The sequence below is a fragment of the Lepisma saccharinum genome, chromosome 8 (genome assembly GCF_977018435.1).
Source record: "Lepisma saccharinum chromosome 8, izLepSacc3.1, whole genome shotgun sequence".
NCBI classification, from domain to species: Eukaryota; Metazoa; Arthropoda; class Insecta; order Zygentoma; family Lepismatidae; genus Lepisma; species Lepisma saccharinum.
Genome location: NC_139236.1, coordinates 23,186,624 through 23,211,699, shown reverse-complemented (window position 1 = coordinate 23,211,699; position 25,076 = coordinate 23,186,624).

Genomic DNA, 25,076 nt, shown 5'->3' with positions numbered 1-25,076 from the left:
ATCCAAATGCACTTCTAGAAAGAGTTTCCACATACTCCTCTACATTTTCCTCAATTTCATATTATCTGTAGTCATCATCATCAGCCATCCTCTTCTTTCAAAATCTGACACACACACACAAAAGTAGCGAAACCACTCTTGGTCATATTTTTGAATGCCATTTTCCATAAGTGTAGGACAACATTTTCGCACGCATATAACCACCCCAGAGGGTCGATTATTATTAGCACAAACAATGTTCTTTCCAACAACTGACTGCACCTAGTAATAAAGCTGATGGCGTAGTGGTAACGTCGTCCCGAGGTCGATACACGGTGGAGGCGCAGTCCACTTGAAACTGTTGGTCCAATCCCGGCTGGCCCTTATGTACGTACGTAAAGTGGACATAAAACAACAATCAAACTCATTACGTAATCGTGCTTGAAAATTTTAACAGTAAGCCTAACATAAACAAATATGAAATCACTCTGGGGTGGTGCAACACCCCTGTACTATCAAAGAGTTCAACAATTAAAAATCAATAGAAAAACGGTACAGAACAACACAAAACCGAACCAAGATCAACAGAACTCATTTTCACAATATTCTATGGTTACTTAAGTACACACTTTTTCTGTAGGTTGGTGATAAAAGACGAATAATAGATGATGATATATCGTATTTGGTTTCAGATGTTGTTGAACTAACTGGGTAGTTCATGGAATGTTGTATGAGTGAGAGTCTGGAATTTGGAAAGTTGTTCCGTGCTATATGTCCAGGCAAAATCGTCTCAGTGGACACTTATGTCAAACCGTCGGAATGCGAGCTAAACCCCGTACCAGCTAACTGTAGACCAGGCGAACAAGAACAAGTCTCTTTGCAAGTAGTGACGCGAGAGGCTCCACCAGTGAACACTGAGAGAAACAGGATTGTGTAATGGGCGACGGGAGTTGCCCGTTCTCTCTGTAAGCGATGCAAACTTTTGAAAAGGATAATACCGAACGCACATGGCAAACGGACCGTATTTTTATCTCCAGGTCCGTACGATTGGTTTAAGAATTTCTTAGGGAAATATTAGGGATAAAACTGCAAGAGCAAATTCTGACAAGCCGTGCATTTAGCGTACGGACTAAGGTCTGAACCGTACGTCCGCACATGCCATGAAATTTCGCGCTTTCACTACTCGATTTTCCTCCTCCTCTACCGATATGCGCGGCCCTGCTCTACAGTTAGCTGGGACATGGTATAGTCGAGCAAGAAAATTTCAAATCGACACTTACTCTTTTCGTTAGGTCATGGACCTGCTTTTCTCAAAACAATGATTATATGAACCATATCGTTATTGTTGTACTAGCAACTGTTGCTACAATTGCCATGGCTTCATGAACTACCATGTCCAATTCGTTCACATAGGATTATGTTCAGGAAATGTTAAAAGATGTAAGTAAGAATGGATTTGTTTTTATTAGAACATTAAACTACATCAAGACAGCCGAGATAATAGTGGTATGTTTAAGTTAATAAGCTAGCATTTAATGACTTAAAGGTTTGAGATTAAAGAACTGGAAATATAACTTGGAGCTACCAGTAAGGCATCAGATGACTAATCAACTAGTTTTCAATGAACAAAACGAAATATGAACCCAGAGACTGATCTTTCGATATTTTACGAGTTCCTCTAGTGTTCCATGAAATTCATTTATCCAACTTTCATACTTTTGTGCTGATTCATAACGGTGTGCAAACATAATATTTAGAGTTCTTGATTGTCAAATGTGGAAGTAGTAGGCCTACAAAGGAGTAAGATTAAGCATCATAATTGTATTTTTCTGATTCTACGACGTTTTTATACCATTTTAGCTAATCATTCCGATGAAGATGAATGATGATCAGAAGGAAACTGATGAAGACTCACAAATAAATTCCTAAGACAAGAATCGGGTACTTCAAAGACCACATCTTGAGTGTGCCACTGGCTACCGAGGCGCTAATGTATAATAATTATATACAAAATATGAAATGGTAGAAATTTATATAATAATAACTAATATAATATGATAACACAGGTGTTAGTTGGTCTATCAAATTACAGCCAAGCGGAGGAGAAAGTGTATTTGATTTCGAATCACATTTGGATTGTTTAAAGAAAATTGTTTTCATTGCACTTCATGCTCAGATATGCTAATCGGAACTAAGTAAGCCAACAGTTGTAAATGCAATCTCAACCATTGTGAAATATATGTTCACCGGGAATCAAATCTGCAATCTCTTGGCTATACGAAAGTGGACAGTGTTAATCAGTAAATTGTTTTATGTACATTCTATTTGCACAGAATTTGAAAACATTACAGCCTGTCGAAGTTGTGTTTACTTTTTGAAATTAGTTTCTTCAAAATGTGTTCGTCTGTATTTAATGAAACACTTAACAATGTTCATCCCATCGTTAATAAGATAACACATTTTCAGCCCATTTACTCCCGATCCTGACAAGTTTTATAATCAAAGAACTAACTTGTAAACTAATTGATGTTCAAATATCGAAGAGTGAAACATATCTTATGTAGATATATTAACAATATTGCAAAAAAGTTAAGCTATTTCATTGTTCTGTGAAGGTAATCTTTTGAAAACTTCGTTGAAATGAAGGGTGTACTCTTTCTGTCTACCTGAGAGTAGTTTTGTGCTATCTCTGCTAGCTATTTCCTTATGTAAGTATATATTTGCTTTAATCCTTATTCAGTTTTTAAAATGCTCTTCTATTTTACAGGATGTGCGTTTTCAGGTTGGCATTCAGAAAGCCGTATTTTCTCACACATCATTGAAGGGTATTTTTATATTAATTAGATTAGACGAATTTTCTTTCAACACTTTTTGAGACAATGGAAGTTTAGAAAATGGGGAATTGTCTTGAGATTAATGCATTTTCAACCACTACTTTCACTGTCAATTTAGTTTTCTGAATTTAATTTTGCATTTTTGATGTTTATACTTACTCTACATTTAAAACAAGCCGACATTGAAGTAAAATTTGATTCTATTGTTGGAATTTTAACAGAATTTGGATACCACGCGAAATAGGCTATGTACCTTGCATAATTTGGCCAACAAGAGAGAGAGAGAGAGAGAGAGAGAGAGAGAGAGATAGAGAACCTACTTACCAAACTCAATTTTATTGCAAGAAGGTTGAATGATAAGAATAACTTATCACTTACCTTTACAGAAACCAGTAATTAGTTGATTACAATGTAACAACTTGAAATTACAAGTATAATAAAATTTGCAATTTTAATTTCTTTTTGCTACAGATATTTAAAAAGTTACATAAAATATTAGATAATAAACATTTTTCTTAATACTATTTTCAAATTTACTATTGAGTTGTGCAAAACATAAAATCATAAAATTACTAAACAAAGTATCCAAAGTAAAGTAAAGTAATTCGAGTTATGTTCCAGGATGAAAATCTAGTGACATGTAGTTCTATTTGACATACACACTTTGGATTTCTAAATTAATTTAAAGAGAAGTATCCTGAATATATCAAGATAGGGCAGATTAAACAAGTTAACAATTATCACGAGCGAACGGGGAGGGGGAATTATTTTGAGAGTGTCAACCAGTTATATTTATTATTTATAATTTCCGAATATTTATCCGCATCAGAAGTAAAGAGCTGCGAGAACTCAGACTGACTATGAGGAGCGAATTAAGACACATACTGTTATTTTAGTATTTTTGAAATATTCAGGATGCAGAATTTCTGTTGTCATTATTGATCAATGCAAGGAAAATACAATTTCTATTATGAATCTTTTTCATTCTGGAACATGCTTGATGGCATCACTTCTTTTTTTCCGGTGCTTATTTGAGTTTAATTAGCTGTGTATTCATCCATACTCTTCAATATATATTGTCATTAAATATATTTCAATAAATTTAAAACCAATTTAATCATCCTCAATTAATTTTTTTTATTATATTCAAAGTAGTCACAAATGGATTAAATAATTACAACCTTCAATTTTTTATTACTAACCAATTTAAAATTCATAGTATCCGCATTTATTAGATTTTGAAATTCAAATAAAAATGATATCTAGGAATTAGATTAGGTTAGGTTAGGTTAATGCTATGAAAATTTAGAATGGCAGTATTATCTTCTTTTTAATTTTATCATGAAAGAAATATTTTACATAAAATCTGGCAAATAAAACCCGTATCCAATAACATATTTGACTATGTATATGTAACTATGTTACATTTTAAATGAGAGCAAAATTAAATTGTGACTTGTTCTGATTTAGTGCATGCTTGGATAAGAGTCGTTTAATACAAGTGCTATCATAAAGATTAGACTCTAATAATAATAATCATGATAGTAATAATAGCGACAATAATAACAAATATAGCTCTATAATTAACAAACGTTTCCATCTCTAATAGCAATAATCATTTTTCCACAACATGAAACACGCTGCACAACACAAATGTTTCAAAATGAAACCAACTTGTATTTCTTTAGAAAAGGCTGTTCACTTTGAAAATAAGTAGCCTTTCATTCCGAACTCATATTCTCATTTGCCGAAGTATCCTGAATATATCAATGTATGACACATTAAAAGTGACACAATTATCACGAGCAAATGGGGAAATAATTTGAGAGTGTCAACCAATCGAATTAAATGTTTCTAATTTCCGAATACTTTTTTGCATCAGAATTATCGAATTGCGTGAATTCAGACTGACTATGAGGAGCGAACGTAGGACACCTACTGTTTATTTGAAATATTCAGGATATGTAATTTCTTTTTATCAATGGAATAATGTAGGAAGTGAAGATGATACTTTTATATTTTTTTTCATTTTGAAACATGTCTTATGCATTGATAGGTGCAATTTTTACTATATCATTTCATTTTTTTCACATTGTATCTACATTTGATCCCGTTGATTTTCAATGTACGAGCTCGGGTATATTCAACACTAAACTACTTCCATGGAATGTAATTATTGACTATTCTAATCAGGAGGCGATATAATATATGATTCCTAATAATACTTATTGGAAATATTTTATCAGCTTATGTCAGCAAATTTTATAAAGTTCTTTAATAGAAATTTGAAATTAAATTATAGATAAATTAACAATTCTTCTTCATAAGTTGTAGGCATTCGAATTAAAATCTAATAACATCATTTAAAGCTATTTTGGGGAATCTTAATGTTCCGATTTGTGTTAATTTTTAATGACAAATTAGGAAGAGTTGAATTTATGAATTTATGTTTCGGAGAGGGTGAGTGTTATATTTTACTTAGTGTATTCACTTTAATGTTTATATTTAGTCTAAATCAAGATTACAATTATCTCTTTTGTAATGTTCTTCACTTTATCTAATATTCATTTTTCTTGAGGTTTTTGTCTCTTTGGGTTTGGTAAGGCTTGTAATTCTCCCATGTGACAGACGAATGAATGAATATACGCCACGAAGATTTTCAGATTGTGTACTTTTTTATAACTTTTTTCTCGATTTTTACTTTTCACATTTGTGCTGTGTTTGTTACGGCAGCAAATCATAATTTTTAACCACACCAGATTAAACTGCAGTCTATTTACAAAAGAAATATTGTGGCAAGGTGTCTTATTGACGATAAAAGTGCCAAGCCTGTACAAATTCTTTGACCTCATTTCAACCACTCTCACTAAATATAGTTAAACGCGGAAATTTTGGATTCGTAGGACCAAAATTCGATACGCTCACCATGTTTTACTTAACGAAAAGCCACACTTGATGAGCTGTTCTGCTTTGGAGTTTAGCTTTATTGAAATTCAAAGTAATGCATTCATAACTTCAATTTCAACTATTACTGTTACTGATTTTTAAGACACAATCGCTGAAGCTACAGCACGAAGATTTTGTATTGTACAATGTTTGGAGTTTAAAAATAACATAGCAACATCAATATCTATCCTCAAAAACTTTCAAAAATAGTTTGGAATCTTGTATTTACTATCAATAAGACACCCATCCACATTAAAAGGAACTAACTAATGTAGTTTAATCTGACAGTCCTAAGTCTGTTTAAAGTGGGAAGGAAGATTATAATTTCTGTCGAAACGATTCTCCTGCAATAATTAGATGTGTTATTCATTAATTAATGTTAGATATGTTGACTGTTACAAGGTGCTGTGCTGTGTTCCGTTTGGGACAGGTGTAGACATGATTAAACAAACAAAAGAAAAATTAATACACCTTTTTATGGTGTGCAGCACAACATCTGGTTTGTAACAGTGCACGGACAATGTCCTTTGAGTTCCTTTCTGAAATCAAATTTACGTTTTTTTGTTTATTATTTTAAATGTGTCGGGTACATCAGCCATTACGCTCAGAGAAAAAGTCCAGGATGGTTTTCTACAATGCCATTACTGTCATAGAGTGAGTGCAATGTTTAGCAATGTTTAGAAACAAACAATGAATTTCGAATCACCATTAACATATTCAGCTACAAGAGCGTGGAATGCTTCCTCCTTACCTCACTAATCGCAATAACTTCAAAGACAAACTAAAAACTCTATTGTTAAATGAACAATATCTGTGTTCCAGCACTCACGATTAATAGCTATCATTTCTATACCAACTTCCTAAAAACAAGTATTTTCATTTTCATTTTGCTTGTTTATTTTCCCCCCTTACAATTTGCCAACCCTTGACGATATGTTGTCCTTTGTCGTATATTTAGAACATTTATATGTTTTTACATAATATTAATTCCTATCATTCTTAACTATATCACACCAAGCACAATTGAGTCAATTAATTTGTGTATATGTTTTCAGTATTTTTCCTTTCTCTTTTAGTGTGTAGACGAGCCTTTGTTCTCACTTTTGTAAAAATTTGTTCTTTTTGTGACTTCTTTATGTTTATTTCTTTCTTCTTTATTTGTTTTTTGTTATTTGTACAAACATTTAGTATGTAGAATGTATTTAGTACGTATGTATATGTATCCATCATGGTTAGGTGGTAGAACAGCTGCAGGCTGAACCTCGCTCTTTAATAAATAAAAATTGAATTGAATTGAATAATAGCATATCACGCGCGTATTCCTACAGATCAAAATTCAACTTATTTAAATCTTTATCAGTGTCGACAGATTGTAGTCGGCCTGTAACTGTAACCTCTTGTGTAAGACACAGAAAATATAATGATTACTCTCTGTGTTTTCAGCACTGTGTTCAATATTTTGACAAACTGAACATTTGTCAAACTTTTATTTATGAAACTGGATGAAGGACCAGGTGAATTTTCATACCAAAAAATTGTACCTTTACTGTAACATTTGTCATTCTCTTCATGCAACTTTGTAACCAAGGGGTCCCGGGTTCGATACCAGGTGGATGCACATACATGTAGGTCCAGTCCCGATTAGAATTACCGTGCATAAAGTCGACTTAAAACACCATCTCAATCTTTATGCGATTGTGACAGAAATACATACAGTCTATTACTTTATTTTCAGGTAACTGTGGCTAATTATAGATATTTATGGACTTCTAATGTAGTCTTTTGTGAAGTTCATTATTTCTGAACTCCTTACGGCAGTTCAAGTTGCTGTCAAGTTGAAGTCACGCCACTATTTTGCAGATATGTTTCTTTTGTCTCAGATAAGAGAAAATGGTTTATTAAAATGTTGGTCAGTCTTTACATCAATTATAGCAATTTTCTGTTGACAAATAATCACACCATGTAACAAACATTTCTTTAAGTGAATTTTTTTCCTGTTTCCGATGCAGTTTACTACAAAACACTAGAAAAACACAATTTTACATATGGGACATTGTTTTTAATGAAATGACAACGATTTTCTGATTTTTTAGTAAATGCATGTATTTGGGACAATAAGAGCTGGTTTACATTGATAAACAAGTTTGAACACATGTCAAAATGGAGTGAAGAAATATAAAGAAAGGGCTACAGCACATGAAGACCTGTACATTCCATGTTAAGATAATAAGGTCTCTAAAAATGTGTTGTTTTCCTACTTTTCCTATTGAGATGTCCATCACCTTCTCTGATCAGTCCCCAGATGTAATCACCTAGCATCCACTCATTATACTGTCCCTGGTACCTTCTTTCAAACAATTGTAAGTCCTGATGAAACCTTTCGCCCTGTTCCTCTGAGCATGTACCCATATGGGATTTGAAGACATCTAGATGTGAGTGGAGTACATGTACCTTTAGAGACATTCTACATCCCATTGCTTTGTAGTTATTCAGAAGACCCTGTACTACATCTCTGTAATTTTCCACCCTGTGATTACCCAGGAAACTATTCACTATGTCCCTGAAGCTATTCTAGGCATTTCTTTCAACAGGTCGAATCTTTCTGATGAAGTCGTCAGTGTTAAGAAGTTTCTTCACTTGAGGGCTCACAAAAATTCCACTTTTTATCTTAGCCTCGGATAGTTTGGGGAAAACAGTCTGGAGGTATTTGGAAGCTTCCACATTTGTATGTAATAATCTTTTCACAAATTGCTTGATGAGACCAAGCTTAATATGCAGGGGAGGCATTAGGATCTTTCCTGCTTGAGAAGGCATTCCCACTTCATGGTTTTCTGTCCAATCTCTAACACTCAACAGTCTCAAAATGTCTACCTGTATCCCTGCTGTCCCAAAGGCAGCGAAAACAAGAATACTTTGTGTTTACCCCTTGTAAGCCCATCAAAAATGCAATCATTTTAAAGTCACCGATTACCTCCCACTGATGTTCAGCATAGCTTACCACTTGCAGAAGATGTTGAACACTGGAGTAATCTTCCTTTAGATGAGTCAAATGGATTGGATTTGATGATCACTCATTTCCATTGTGAACGAGAACAGCTTTAAGACTCCTGCAGGAGCTGTCAATGAAGAGCCGCCAGTCCCTTGAGTTATATTCAAACCCTATTTCTTTGAAAAGGCCATCCACACTGTGGCAATAACATATTGTTTCTGTGAGAGTATAGTATTGTGAGAAAGTTTCATGATGCTTCCTCTGGAGGGATATCTTGCAGGTTTTATCCAATAGGTTCCAAAGCTTTAATCGTGATATTAAAATTTCTGCATTGGATTTTGCTAGTCCTAGATCCCTGATTATGTCATTTAACTCAGTTTGCGTGGATTGAGGTGTATCATTTGCATCCCCTGAGAGGCCTTCTTCGTGGTAGATGTCGGTATCCGATTCACTACTGGTATCTACACATTCATCCGCAGGTTTGGATATTCAAAAACACGTTTTCTTACCCCTCTTGTGATGGGAGAAGTCTACAACACAGAAATAGTAGTTGGATAGGTGATCCGAAGGTTCTCGCCAAATTCTAGGTACGCCAAATTTCATTTTCCTGTTTTCTCCTCTATACCAGGCTTTGAGAGTGGATCTACAGCACCCGCACACAACATGTGGTGCCCATTTTTTGTCTTGGTCTCCCACAGACGTACCGAAATAAGATTTAAACGCTGAGCAGAAGTTGTTGTCCTCCTTTATCCTATGTTTTAGTGCCTTTGAACTAAGGAAGACGCCACACACATAGCAAAACTGTCTGTATCATGCTTACAACGACGGGAAGATGCCATCCTTACATACTGCCACCCTCCAAAACAAAAACAAAACAGATTTTAGAATACTAGGTTGCACAGTTTTATCTTATAATAAATTTTCCTATGCTTAATTCGTGTTAACCAATACATTTCATATAATTGACCACCATTACCAGAAAAATAATTACATGAAGGTAGCAATACCACATACATATTAGTTTTGACCTAATTTATCGTAAACAAAACAAAAATTCACACTGGCAGGGGCATCAGAAGTACACAAGTACTAAACATATTATATTATTCTCTAGTGCGTACAAAACTCTAATTTGGCTCTGTCATAGGGAACACAGAAGTTCAAAAACATACCACACATTTAGAACGTGCGCAGTCAAATTATTGTGATGCATCAAATTCAAACTGGAAGGAGAATACTCCAGGTTAGAATCATATAATATCCTAATAGAGCAATTCCATATGGACAGACTTGGCCACAGAAGGATGGCCTGAGACCTTATGCTACTTTGGAAAACTTTCAACGGTAAACTCCGATCTCCTCTGTGGCTTTCACAATTCAAAATACGTATTCCGAACATTAAAACACGACCCAAGCATGGAACCTTCTATGTGAGCAAAGAACGAACAAATATCATGAAAAGGTCACCTATTTGGGGAATGAGTGCGTTCTACAATGCTTTAGAGAATGAGAATAAAAGCATCGATTTGTCGCAATGTCATATTCACAATTCAAGAAAACAGTTATGAATACATTGGCTAGAAAAACAGATGGAAATATGTTATGAAACTCTACAGAATTGTTATTCTATGTATAGTACAAGAAATTGTACTACTATAAGATGAACTCTGTAAATTGGTGTAAACCTGTTGTTCAATAATAATAATAAATAAATAGTCCACTTAATGCATAGTCTCCCAGTATAGTGTTTACTTTCTTTGAACGTTAATAACAGGAAGACTAATAAGAGGAAGTATGAACTTTTTGGGGTGCCACACACATATTTTCAAAACAACCGCCATTGACAGCAACACATCGTCTGCAACGCTGAACAAATCGACCAACAGCAAAAATGGTTTCCATGGGAAGAGAAGCACGGGCAGTCTCAATCACATGTCTAATGTTTGTGGCCTCTCCGATGGCGTATTTGTAACGTCGTTGTCTTGTAATCAAGAGGTCCCGGGTTCGATACCCGGTGGAAGCACATTGCACAGTGGTTCGGACGCCACTTGAAACTGAAAGTCCAGTCCCGATTACCCTATTTGTGCATATAGTGTTCTTAAAACACAACTGAAACAAACAAAGCACGTCACACGTCGCCCAGTGTCCAAGGCTTTGTAGCGTACACATCGTTATTTACAGTTCTGCACAGGTAGAAATTTAGAGGTGTTAAATCGGGAGATCTGGATGGATGTTCGACCCTTCTTGCTCATATCTGCCATTCTGAGTACACTAATGCCTACCGCCTGGCGGGCTGCGACAACAGAATGCCTACCTGCTCTTAACCTAGACATTGCCACTTCAAATACAAGAAATCCAGTCATCTAGTTTCTCAGTTATTAACGTCAAAAGCGCTGACATTATTTGGGGACACTCTGTATAATGTGCATATCTTAAAAACAGCCTAAACATGTGGGCCGTGTGTTTGTATGTATATTCACATCCAGACAATATGAAGGGTTTGTTGTATATTATATTTTGGTCAGATAAACTAAACGGGACTGGACCTTCAAAGTGTTTCAGAGCCACTGCCCAAGGTATCTCCACCACAAAACGAAACAAGAACTAGCGTTAGTACATCTTTGTGAACTGGTGGTAGTTCTACTTTATTTGTGTTAACATGATTACCGAAAGGGAGAATTTTTAACGCTACTAACGTGTAATTTCCGTTCTAGCCGAGTGGCAGGTCATTTATCTACACCCACGTTTAGCTCCCCAGTGGTACTACACTCTGTCCAGGGGATCTCTGGAGCAAGCAAACAAAAACAGGACTGTTCATGTAGGACCCAAGAGGACTCGAACAATGAACGCGCTAGAGGAGAAGTAGTGAGTAGAAGGAGGGGAAACCGCAGTTGCAGCTACCAGCCGTAATAGCAGCGCGCATCGTTTCACTTCACCCACTCGCTTTCTCCACTTAACTGCCGTCATGCGCGGCATTGCTCCATGTATTTCCGAGGCAAAGTGTACTGATTCGAGAGGGCTCGACCAAAGAACGCCTGAGAGGGGAAGTGAGTGCATGGAGGGGTAAACGTGGGTGCAGCTACCAGACATTTGCAGCATCGCACACAGATTCGTTCCTCCCACTCGCTTCCTTCCCTTCTCTACTATTATGCGCTGCCTTGCTCCATAGATTCCCAAGACAGGGTGTCGCTCACCTAACGCTGTTCTGTAGGGGTGTACGAGACAAAACCTTTGTAGTGGTGACGGGAATTTTCTTATATCCCAACGTTCAGGATGGGGAAAATTCGCAATTTCCCGACCATGTCGGAAAATTTTCGGGATGGGCAATCCTAAAAAATTCCAAACACTGTAGAAATCTTGAATTCTACTCCCCATTTTCCCATAAGTGATTTTTTACTGCATTTCAGGAAAACAATCGAGAAGTAGCAGACACTTACAATGCAGAAAACATCACGAATTGTCTACTTTTTAAAGTAACCATTTTGGAATTACCCAACTGCTCGGAATCCCGAAATGGGGATCCGGTCTGGGATTCTTTCCCCCTATCCCAGTACCGACTTTTCTGGATCCCACACACCCGTACTTTTCCGTTTCCAACACAAATTTTAATTTCCCCACAGAAGCTAACACCAACCAACCTCTCGAAAACCGCCATATTCTCAACCACACTTTCCCACAATCGTCTCCCACGATTAACGCTGTTCTTTTGTTCTGTCCCCTTCATACTTTCCCCTTTTATCCAGATGCAATATCTGGCTGGAGAGCAGGCATAATTCAATTCCTGTGCGAAAGATGAAAGACAATTTCTGCTCTCCTACGCAGATTTCCCGTCAAACGTCCAACTCTTCTGCTGCTTCCTACGGGGATGGGGGGAGAGTAATAAGATTTTATCCCTATTTTGAGGCGCTTATTTCCATCCACCGCGCGAGAAGACGTGTAATGCATGATTTAATTTGCGAGGAGTTTTGGCTTCAGACAAAGGCATGTAGAATCTATGATGTGCAAGAAGTAGCAGGATCATCCTATTTCAGGGAGTATGTGGTTGCAGTGAACCGTCGACTTACATATTAATTTTCTGGCAAAGGAAAGTTTATCAGTATTATTTTTATTAGTTTTATATCTTATATGTGTATTTAATGCTCCAACGACATAAAAATCTATAAAAACTGCTGTGTGGTTTTTACGTACACAGCTGGAAACTGGAAACTGGAAAGTATATATCTTTGGTATATATGTACAAATTTATTTCTTTGTAAATGTTGTGGCTGCTTTTTGCCCGGTAGCCAGGGAAACCAATGGTTGGGTTCCCTCAACGGCTTCCACGTTTGAAAGGTAACAATGTGACCTTGCCTCGGTGGTTGGGGGGCTGGTCGTTTGTCGGAGTATAAATACAGGGTTCCGACTTGTTACGTTCTCTCATATATCAGAATCCCAGGTTCGCAGATTCTTCGATACAAGGCCCGATGGACTGAGGCAGTTCTTATGGATGTATAGAAATACACAGAGAGTGAGCGCCGAATGTTTTAAGGACCTCTGCGGGTTAGCGCTATGGTAAATAGTGCGCTCGTAGAGTAAAGTCTTGATAAGTGCAATTCCCTGTCTTATGGGGCACAAGGCAACCGGGAGTAGTTGATAATTCATTTGTTATGGAAAGATGTATATTCGGCGAAGGGAAGAAGTGTAAATAAATGTCGTACATAAAGAGAGAACTGCGTGAGACGTTATTCTTGTCAACACAACATGAATGAGACTAGAGAGCTAAACTCTTCTCTTCTTTTTGATCAAACTATCTCAGAAATTTGGAAATGAACTAATATAAATATATAAAGCTACTGCATGCACATGCCATGGAATTTGTGTGGAGAATATTTGGGAGGCTGTTAAGAGGGTGTTGAGGATAAATTGTTGGGGCACTACACATTAACAAAGGCGATTTTTTCTGGAGGTGTGCCTCCCCGATGTCCTAGTGGTATAATAGCCTATAACGACTTGACGTGATTTTGTTTTGTTATTCTTAGTTTTGCTTCTAATTACTGTTCGATCAAGAGAAACTAATATCTAGTATTATTATACTTTTAATATATGAAAGAAAACAATAACAGGTCATCTTTTTTTACTTTTAATTAAGGTAGAACACTCAGAAACAATTCACTAAAAAAAATCAAGGTTTTCCCTGATACGCCAGTGGTTCTTGATTAACATGAGAAAACCCAATACAAAAAGTCAACACCAGTACTTTGAATTATCTTGATGAAAGGAAAACAAGGAAAAATCTAAAGTTTCATTTGTTTATAAAAATATTAAACAGATTAACATGTAGGTCTACTTACGGACACCTCGCCGGCTTTTAACTCAGATTAGCGCTATACTCTTCAAACTTTACTGGGGATTTTCTATCAGAACTAGGCTTGTGGGGTTTAACATTGATTGATTGATTTGGTTTTTGTTTTGTTTTGATTTAGTTTATTTTACTTCGCGTTTTGTGCCTCTTGGCTAATTTGCGAAGATGGGGATGAGTGATGAAATGATGAAATTGATGAATGGTCATTCACAAACCACCAAGCTCGTCGCAGCGCGATGTGCTAACCACTCGGCCACAGGGTCGGGAGATTGATTTGGTGTTTTAAGTCCACTTTATGCACAGTAAGGCTAATCGGGACTGGACCTACAGTTTAAAGTGCGATTGGAACCACTATGTGCCTCCACCGGGTATCAAAGCCGGGACCCCTCGATTACAAGGCGACGACGCTACCACTGTGTCATCGGGGAGCCCCTGTGGGGTTTAACACATGAGAGCTCTATACACTAGTGATTCCTTCTCTAAAAATCTTCGTTGTTCACTGAATGTTCCGTCTTCTTTTCCTGCTGGTTCCTCAGTGGCTTGAAGCTGAGGAAATTCCCTCTTTACAACCTCGGGTCCACGATCGACCCTGGGGCGCTTCGCTGATACAATTTAGAATGTCAATCTAGGATCACACTGTCTGAGCCGTTTTCCATAGTTGCTACCATAACGAGTCAGAAAACACAAGTTCTGTTCACACTTTCAGTTTTTGCAGTCTCACTTCGCGAAAGCCCAATGGAGTTTTTCACTTCGGCTGATCACTCGCAGACTTGGCGTTTTATTCCCAGAAACTTAAAGCATGCGATACAGTTTCCACGGGACTCCTCCCAAGCTGTTCCATCCGTGGCAGTGTGCCAACTTAGCTCTCTTGGAGCCAGATCTGGTTCTTTGGAGCAATCGTTCGGCTGTGAACTGGGATGCCCACCCCCGTGCCTCACTATGATGCCATCACTGGTTCCGGCCCACATAGAACAACTTTTGTCATAATTATGCATTTTGCACGTGACGTGATATTGTTATATTGGCTGCGTCGCCCCACTCCCTCTTATCTTCCCAGCTACTTCTTTATAGCGCAATGTTTGACGTGAAATTGATATAATATTGTTATCAGGGAATTATTTATTTTCGATTTCATACCACCATCGGTGGATTATTGAGATGGGCGATGCATCCGGATCTAGATGTTGAAAACTAAGAATAAAGTGTCATCAATTTAGAATTAATGATAATAGCAGTGCGCCAACCCCTTTGACAACTAACATTACCCTAGGAGGCACTTTATCCAGTCATCGTAAATCTAGCTCCTTGAAGTCAGTCTTAATTCCATTTAAGGTAAAATTTAGTTCTTTTATGCGCATCAGGTTTGGCAACACTGAAAGGAGGCAAGGAGAAAAGCATTGATCTTATGGGAGTATCATTTGATTCGTTCTGCTGGGAATATGAAACTTCCTATGGAATAGAAAAATATGTCAACGGGAAAAGGGCAGTTTGTAGATGGATTTCACCAGTGGAGAAGTCGGAACTTCCATTTGATTAGCCGTAACTTGATGTTGAAGTTGATTCCCCATAAGGAATACATTTGATTCCGAAAATTCTTATTCATCATAAACACAGTCAAAAAAGTTTTACACCACCCGAGAAGTGAAGAAAATAGAGTCTGCAAGATGACGAAGCAGAGAAGAAACGATGAAGCAGAGCTCATTGTGCGAAATGAAACGGTCGACATGCAATACCGATCACCAAAGACGACTACCGGAGTCGGCAAGCGGATGCGTGTGTTCAAGCATAGCACCATGGTAGTCGGCGAAGGTTATTTAGGTGTTCCTTGTGTCCAGTTAGCGATGGTGAGCGAGTGCAGCTGTGTGCAAGGTATGCCTAGGCGTACAATACTGTAGTTTGATAGGGTCAGGATCATCACGTTACTGCAGACTGGCATGTCACAACGGGCTGTAGCTAGGGCTGTTGGAGTGGCGCAAAGCGATGTTTGTAGGACCTGGATGCGGTATACAGACACAGGAACAGTAGCAGATCGTCAACGGACAGGTCGTCCACGGGTCACAATAAAAGCACAAGGCCACTATGTACGATTCTCAGCTCGGCGACAGAATACCATGACGGCAAGGAACATCACTCATGTTCTCCAGGCAGCCTCTGGTGTGCGTGTGTCAAACCAAATTGACCGTAACAGACTCCGAGAAAGTGGTTTTCGTTCCAGAAGACCTCTCCGGCGCCAGTACCTATTGCCACGACATCGACGCGACATTGTGCATTGGTCCTGTGCACATCGAAATTGGGGACCCGATCATTGGGCTAATGTGCTCTTCACCGATCAATGTAGGCTCTGTGTAATGCCAGATTCATGAAGAGGACGGGTGTGGCGAGGCCCTGGACTGCAGGAGCTGCTTCCTGGTGTCTAGGGGGTCCATCCATACCAAGGAGGAGGAATCATGGTGTGGGCAGGGATCATGCTCGAACGTCAAACGCCCATAATTCAAATTAGAGGGACACAAACGGCTGTGTGATATGTCAGGAACATTCTCCAGACGACTGTGGAACCATTTCAGGAAATTGATGACGAGTTTGTCTTGGTGGATGACAATGCCCGTCCACACTGCGCACAGATGGTGCACGATTTTCTGCATGCGGCGAATATCCTTTGCATACTCTGGCCAGTGCAAAGTCCCGACATGAATTGCATCGAACATGAATGGTCAATGCTAAAAAATGCCATTGCAAACCATCCTGTGGCTCCCACCAATCTTCGTGAAGTTCTCCTTGCATCACAGGACGAATGGGATCGCTTACCACAAGATCACCTTGGTCGTCTCATCCTCAGTATGCCACAGCGTGTTCAAGACCTTCTTGCAGCCAGGGGAGAACACACCAGGTGGGAGACAATGTTTCTGGTGGATCCGCTATGAAGAACAGTCTTTTTGTGACAGTTCTTTTTTTTTTTCACCTCCATCATGAATTGTGCCATTTTCGTTTTAAGCGCATTTCTGACAAAATTGTACGTTTTTTGTTCCCTTTTCATTCAACATATCTTGTTCTTCATCTTTTTATTTGTATTCGCACTGTCATTGTCAATAAACCTTGTGCTTCATATATCTTTTGTCATTTGACGTCCTGATGCAAAACTTTATTGACTGTTTATTTTTCAAACATCGTGTCTAGCGTAATAATTTTGCAACATGGAGAGAAATTAATACTCTTGGATACACCAAGTTTTTTTTTAGTAGCAGTGCCCATTTGTGCGATATTGAAATAAATGCACAATTGGTGCGTAACTGTATCTCCTCCCCTTAACGACCCAAAAAACATGTCCACAAATGTCTGCTTAAACTAACCGACCAAGCACACTACAGTGCGAAAGGCATAACCTAGCACGGCTCCGCCAAAACCTTCTCTGTCGTCTGCAGGACGTTGTTGCCACTGATTTCAGCGCCAGCAAGCAAATGTAGCGACAGGCCGCGCTGCAAGCGGTAATTTGGGGGTGCAAGCACAGATGTCTCCACCACCAGAACATTCACGTCCTTGACAACGTGGCATCAAAGGAAGGAAGCGACGATCCTTGGTAGGCAGAGGACAAAGCACGTGTTGTCTCCAAGGCTTCTGCCATTGGTGGAAAACACTCACGTGACGCCCGGGAAAGTCTGCTAGCAGAAGGATATCTATGGTTTGGCGCGAACTGTTCGCAGAAGAAAATTGGTCGCACAAGGTGTGACAGGTGTGATGGTACTAATCCCGAAAGTGATACACCTTGTAACACCAGAACATTATTGTCCCATTACATTTTTATGTACCGATTATAAAATATTGACACCAGTATTAACACGTCTCCTACAACATTTTGCAGTCACCTTAATAGGCCCCCATCAATATGTGCATGGAGCCAATGCTAACATAACTACTATTCTCACTAGTATAGGAGGCATAACTACTGCAATGAATGAGGCCTCTGACTCTGAAGCAGCTCTACTGGCTCAGTACTTCAAAGGAGAATTTGACTCACTATATCATCATTATCTATTTTGGCACTTAATCAAGTTTGATCTGGTGACTCATTCATAAAGCGATAAAGAGTATATATATTGAGAGTAATATAATGGCGGAAGAGGTTATTAGGTATATGGATAAAGAGGTTATTAGGATGTGCATGGATAAGTATGTGCACCCAGGCTTGGGTTGCAACTGAGCCCAGTGTTGCAACTTGTATGGTTAAACAAAAATAATGTTGAAAACACGAAGTAGGGTAAAATAAACTTGTTCAAAAAAGTAATAACATTATTTCACATACATTAAAATTATGAATCTACCCTTTAGGATGGAAATTTTTACTTTGTGATCAGCATCAAGTTACAAAATCAATTTTGATTGTTTATTGTATTGGTTTATTTTGATCACTTTTCTGCCACTTTTGACTAATTGTGAAGATGAGGATGAGTGATGATATGAAATTGATGAAGGGATGCAAAGAACATCCATGCCTAGGCCAGGATTAAACCTGGGACTCCTTGCATTGAAAATCAAAGTTGAGATTTTATTCATGTAACATCAAAATATAATTTTATGTACGAAATTTGAATGTGAAATTCAGTCCCTTTTTGTATAGAAATCTGATTTTATATTTGCCACAATAAATAAGAGGAAAAAAAACTGAACCTTAATGTTGCGCAGATTACCGATGTAGTTACGGTTTGTGCTGCTAGGTGTCATTAGTATGGGTTATCTTGCATCAATCTGCAAGTTGGCATTATTCTGTGCTGAGCGGTTCATTTGTAGTGTTGCATTGTTTGTGGTGTTGCGGAAAGAGTCTGATAATTTTTGAGTGATTGTTGAGATGGCAGACCACAAGGAGCAAAGGACCTGTGTAAAATTTTGTTTCGTGTTGGGAAAAACAGCTGCTGAGACCATTGTTATGCTTCGCCAAGCTTTTAATGAAGCTGATTTGGGAAAGACACAAGTCTACGAGTGGTTTTCCCGGTTCAAAGATGGGAACATGTCAGCTGAAGACTTGCCAAGGCCTGGCCGTCCTTCGACAGGCAGAAATGAAGAAAACATTGGAAAAGTTCGAGATGCCATTAATGAAGATCGTCGAAAGACCATCGAGTAAATTTCTGAAGAAGTGGAGTTGTCCTGGAGTACTTGCCAGCACATTTTAACTGACGATTTGAAGATGAGACGGGTGTATGCTAAATTTGTGCCTCACTTGCTGTCAGAGGAGCAGAGAAAGAATCGAGTGAATGTTTGTCGCGACTTGAAGGCTGAACTGTGCAAGGACCCAAATTTTCTCAAACGAATTGTGACTGGGGATAAGTCCTGGTGCTATGGGTACGATCCTGAATCAAAACAAGCATCCAGCCAGTGGAAGACTCCAAATTTACCACGTCCCAAGAAAGCACGTCAAGTTCGATCCAATGTGAAAACAATGTTGATTTGTTTCTTTGATGTGAATGGGATTGTCCACAGGGAATTTGTTCCCCAAGGACAAACAGTGAACCAGCAATTTTATCTGAATGTCTTGAGAAGATTGCATGAAAGTGTGCAACGGAAGCGTCCAGAACAAATGTGGTTACTGCACCATGACAACACCCCAGCCCACACGGCCATGTCAGTGCGACAGTTCTTGGCAAAGAACAACATGGTGCTTGTGCCCCATCCCCCGTACTCACCCAATTTAGCACCCTGTGACCTTTTTTTTTGTTTCCGCAGATGAAGAGGAATGTGAAAGGAAAGCGATTCCATGGCGTCAAGGAGGTCAAAGACATTACGGACAAAACCTTGAAGAGTATTGCGCCAGAGGAGTTTCGAAACTGTATTCAACAGTGGGAAAAACGTTGGGATAATTGCATTAAAGCACATGGGCAGTACTTTGAAGGTGACTAGAGTAGACATGCTTACCTGAATGTACGTACAACATGTATATGTACGGTCAAAATAAAACAAGGTGACAAAATTCCGTTTTTTTTTGGTACCTCTTCGTATCTCATGTATATATATTTTTTCTACAATACATCTAAACACTCAAAAGTCAGTGTAATATGCAGAAAAATACATTATAAAGAAGGGTAAAAAAATGTATGTCTTCTGTCTGCATTACCTAGTTGTTTCTTTTGTTTTTTGTTCCCACATATTTCATCACTTCACTATAAATATGGAGTGGTATAAGAAGGCATAAAATTCTTTAATAATATTAAATGAAAGAATGGTTACCTTGTAAGATGTAGTAACATGTTGGCTACAATGCAGTTCATGTCTTCATGAGGCTGATGTAGAGCAGGGGTCACACCTGGAACCAAATTGACAGCTGAATCCAATTTCTTCATCAGGAGGTGCATTTACGTCCATGCGCAGATAGCCAAGGGAGCCTAGATAATGAAATTGAAATATCTTAAAAGTACATTGAAAGGAAGTATCCCTGGACATGCAGTGATGCAATCATCAAAACAGGATTTTGTGCACGTGGAATAATTTACATATTTTGGGGTTAGGAATTGGGAGGGTGCTAAATCTCCTAACCCTTTTCTCGGCATCATCTTGCCCCACCTCAAGAAGAAACTTTTTATATTTAATTTTCCCTTTCACAAAATTTTAGATTTTCGATAATAGGTAAGGGGGAGAATGAAGTTGTAAATCCCAATAACCCAGAAAATTATATTGGGTATGTGTATGATATTGTGTATCATACATTACACCACCAAGATTAATATAATAATTTAAAAGTAATTAGCAATTACAAATAGTAACAAAGGGTGTCTCAGAAATACTTTCGTTTTAAAAACTATTAAAATAAATACTTAAATTTTTTGTATAAAGATGAATTTATTACCAAAAGAAAGCTTAAACATTAAATTTTTATTTGTGGAATAGAGTATTGGACAATTGGTGACCGTTCATGTTTTGAATTTAATTTAATTGAATTGAAAGTCTTTTTATTTACTACAGAGCGAGATTCAGCCTTGGGCTGCTCTACCACCTAACTCTGAATTTAATTCAACTCACATTCAATTATTCTTGAACTAACGATTCGTGAGGATCCTCACTAACAGACTGGCAGACATGTGGCACGGAGGATGTTTTACTCGGTTCCCTTTGCTACACCCAGTACACATGATCTGCCTTGATGACACTGGAAGCACTATGACGAGTATGTTGTTGTGCGTCGTTTGTACCAGCATCATTATAACCTGGCAGGAATGAGAGATGTCCCAAGTGCAAATTTAATTAAATGTTGGGTGAGAATTATTATTTTTATAAAACTCACGAACAAAAAAAGCACGTTGCTGTCCCGTAAAGTGCTCCATGGCAACTAAATATTAACAATTTTGCCAAGCGTTTTTGATCTATCTCATTTCTCCGTAATGTGCAAATTGCCCCAGAAGGTGGATTCAAAAATTAAATATTTCTGAGACACCCTATATAATGCCTAAGCCACACTTTTATTATGTATTAAAATCTCATTTTCCTTCCATTTTTTAAACTTTTGCTGCAGAAAGTTCAAAGGACAAAACCCACAGTACACCAACACATGCTTATCTATAAACATTATCCAAGAACCAAAATCCTCCATAAATGTCTTTACTTACTTCTCTAAAGATACAGACACCACAAAAGTGTCATTTCAAAATTATCTAAAGGTAGGATTATGAAAAGTTTCTAGTTTAGAATTTCTTCTCGAATTCTTATCGATTCGAGCATTATACATTTATTTATTTCTTCTAGCTTGATTTTTGCTATGATATCATTTGAAAGATCCTAACACATTTTCACTTCATTCATTTACAATTCCAATTTATTTTGTCTTGCAAATATGAATAATCCACATTATTTTTAGCTTACAATTAGATCAAATTATTAAAGATAAAGTAAAAGAGAGTTTTCAGTTTGAATTTTCTGTTCGAAGAGCACTTTATGCACATATAGGCTAATCTGGACTGGAGTTTAAAGTGGAATCCAAAACACTATGTGCCTCCACTGGGTATCAAACCCTGGACCTCTTGATCACAAGACAATGAAGATTCTTATTTTTTGAAAAGTCAGGAAAATATTTCCTGTTAGCTGTGAAATTAGGGCATATAAAGAATAAATATAAAGGAATCTCATATTGCAATTCTGCACTGAATTGACACTTACTTCAGTTCACTATCTTTATGTTTAAAAGGTGGAAATTCCATTGTGTACAAATATCTTGTTCTCTATGAAATTATTAATATTAGCCTGGGTAAATTATATTTAAGATGAGGTGCCTTGTTTTCTTCTATTAGAGCATACCAACAATATGCATTTCCTTTTTTATTGTTACTGTGTCTGTACACTACTCATTTCCTTAAATATAGATTGGTTTCAACAATAAAGTTTGACATTATTTATTGCTAGGATATCTAACTAGTAATTTGTATCTCCAATGTGTAAGTTAGTTACATCGGAACCAAGATGATAAGAAATATACAGGTTTTAAAAAATCTTAATTTTTGCTGTAAGTTGTAGAATAATTATTAATAGAACTTCTTTAATAATGTTTATGTTTCAATATTATCTCTAGTATTCAGTAAATATTTATTTCACATGGCAGTTCTTTGAATTTTTAAAATCACCTACACTCTTTTGCGCTGGATAAAACATGTTCTTGATGAGTGAGACCAATTCAAATGCATGCACAGCCAATTTAGGACTGGACCTATAGTTTGAAGTGGGATATAAAGTAATGAAATGTGCCCCCAGCAGGATTTGAACACAGAATACCATGATTACAATGTTCTAGAATTAACTAGGCTGTCTATACATTTTTTAAAAAAACTAAAATCGCTGACATCTCCAGGTTTTCCAGTCCAAGAACCAAAATTTTTCAGACGAAGTCACTGGAGAAATTAATGTTCACAAACATACATTTGTTCACTAACAAATACAATCACTAACATCATCATCATCCTTTGCAGTTCCCTGCCTCTGGCTGGGTCAGCATAGAAGTCAAGCCACTTCATTTTTTTCCTGATATTCCACCACTCCTCTCTTTCCATGATGTTCCAATCTTGTCCTCTTCTCCTAACATTCTCCACTATCTACTCTTTCCACCAACATCTTGGGTCTCCCCCTTGGCCTTATTCCCACTCCTTGTGCATTGTAAGCACTTACTGGTAGTCTTTCTGCATCCATCCTCTTCATGTGTCCAAACCATCTCATCTGTGCTTGATCTATTCTGTCCTGAACTTCACCATCTCCACAGTTTGTTGTATCTCCTCATTCCTTATTCTACCCCTTCTAGTCTTCCCCAATATACTCCTTAAAAATTTCATCTCCACTGCCTGCACCATCTTTTGTCTCTCTCTGTCATTGTCCAAGTCCCTTCTCCAAACGTAATTATTGGCACACAGTATGTGTTATATATTACCTTCTTGCATTTCATAAGTACATCCCTGTTCCATATTAATCTTCGATCGCTTTCATATAGTCCACCACCCATTTGTCCTCTTCTATTTACCTCCTCATCTATTCTTCCACTTCTCTCAATTATGCTTCCTACATACTTATTTGAAGCTCTCCGCTACCCTGAAACCTTCAATGTCCATCTTTACTTCTTGGTTCATTTCTGGTTCTGTTTGTTGTTGTTATTAGCACCTCACTCTTTTTTTGCATTGAATTTCATTCCTGCTCTTCTGATTTCCTCATTCCAACTATCAAGCTGTCTCTGTACTTCTTCTTCTCTTCCTCTCCTATCTTCTACCCCACCTCTTCATTAATTGCATCCATTGTAATTATGAAGAGCAGTGGGAAAAGAGCACATCACTGTTCACTAACATTTTAGTTAAACATTCATCCTTAGAATTCCACGTAACACCTTCTTTAAATGGTAATTTATAGTAAGTATATTGTTTGTTTCATCTTTCACAACCTAATAATATTTATGTTCTTCGTAAAGGTTCGCATAACCACTTTTTTGTAGATGCAAAATAATATAGTACAGTTATTTTGTATCTACAAGCTAATGATTAACAAAAACCTCACTTTTTACATAAATTCATAATTATAGAGGAAACAGAACATAATTATAGTAAAATTTATTAATATATTTCTTCATTTTACCAAATGCCCTAAAATAATTCAGATTTGCCAGAAAGAAAGAAAATTTTCTTGATTTTTCTCTGATATTTCCAGAAAGAAAAATTCCCTGACTTTTCTATGTATTCAAGGTTTCCAGATTGGTGTACACCCTGTTAACTGAAATGCTATTCAGGGTACCCACAAAAATGTTACAAATGGACATTCAATGTAAAGGGTGTTCCGTATAGGATGCTGAATTTGAATCGAGTGCTATTGTTTTGTTTCGAGGTTGGCAGACCTGTTCTTACCAATATTGGCATCTGTTGTCATGCCGATTAATGTAGCCAAAATTGTTTTCACTCGTTTGTTGTGGTTACGATATGGAACAGTTTACCATTGAGCAACGTGTTCTCATTGTGAAGATATTTAACCAAAGTGGTGAAAGTGCAATGCAGACAGTGCGAAAACTTCGGAAGGAATAAAACACCAAACGAGTCTACAATTCGCAGACTAATGTTGAAGTCCATCAGACTCTGTATCAAGTACAAGACTTTTGTACTTGATACAGAGTCTGATGAAGACCTTGCTAGAAGGTTGAAACGTTACGTTTAGTTTATGTTTTTAATAAAATAAATTACTGCCTTGGTCAGCATATTTATATTTTTTCATAAGATCAGATATGGTTTGGCGACCAACATTTAACTTCTCTCCCAGTTGTTCTTGCATTTGAGTATTATCTTCGTCCAACAGTGCTTGCAAATTTTTCGGCTGGCCCGGGCGATATTTGTCTTTCAAGTCGAAATCACCACTTTTCAATCGTCGAAACCAATGCACACATGCATCTTGCATTACGACATTGTCACAGTACGTTTCCAAAAGGATACGATGGCTTTCACTTGCGTTTTTCTTTTGATTGAACAAGCAAAGCAGGACATGCTCCTTATTTGGT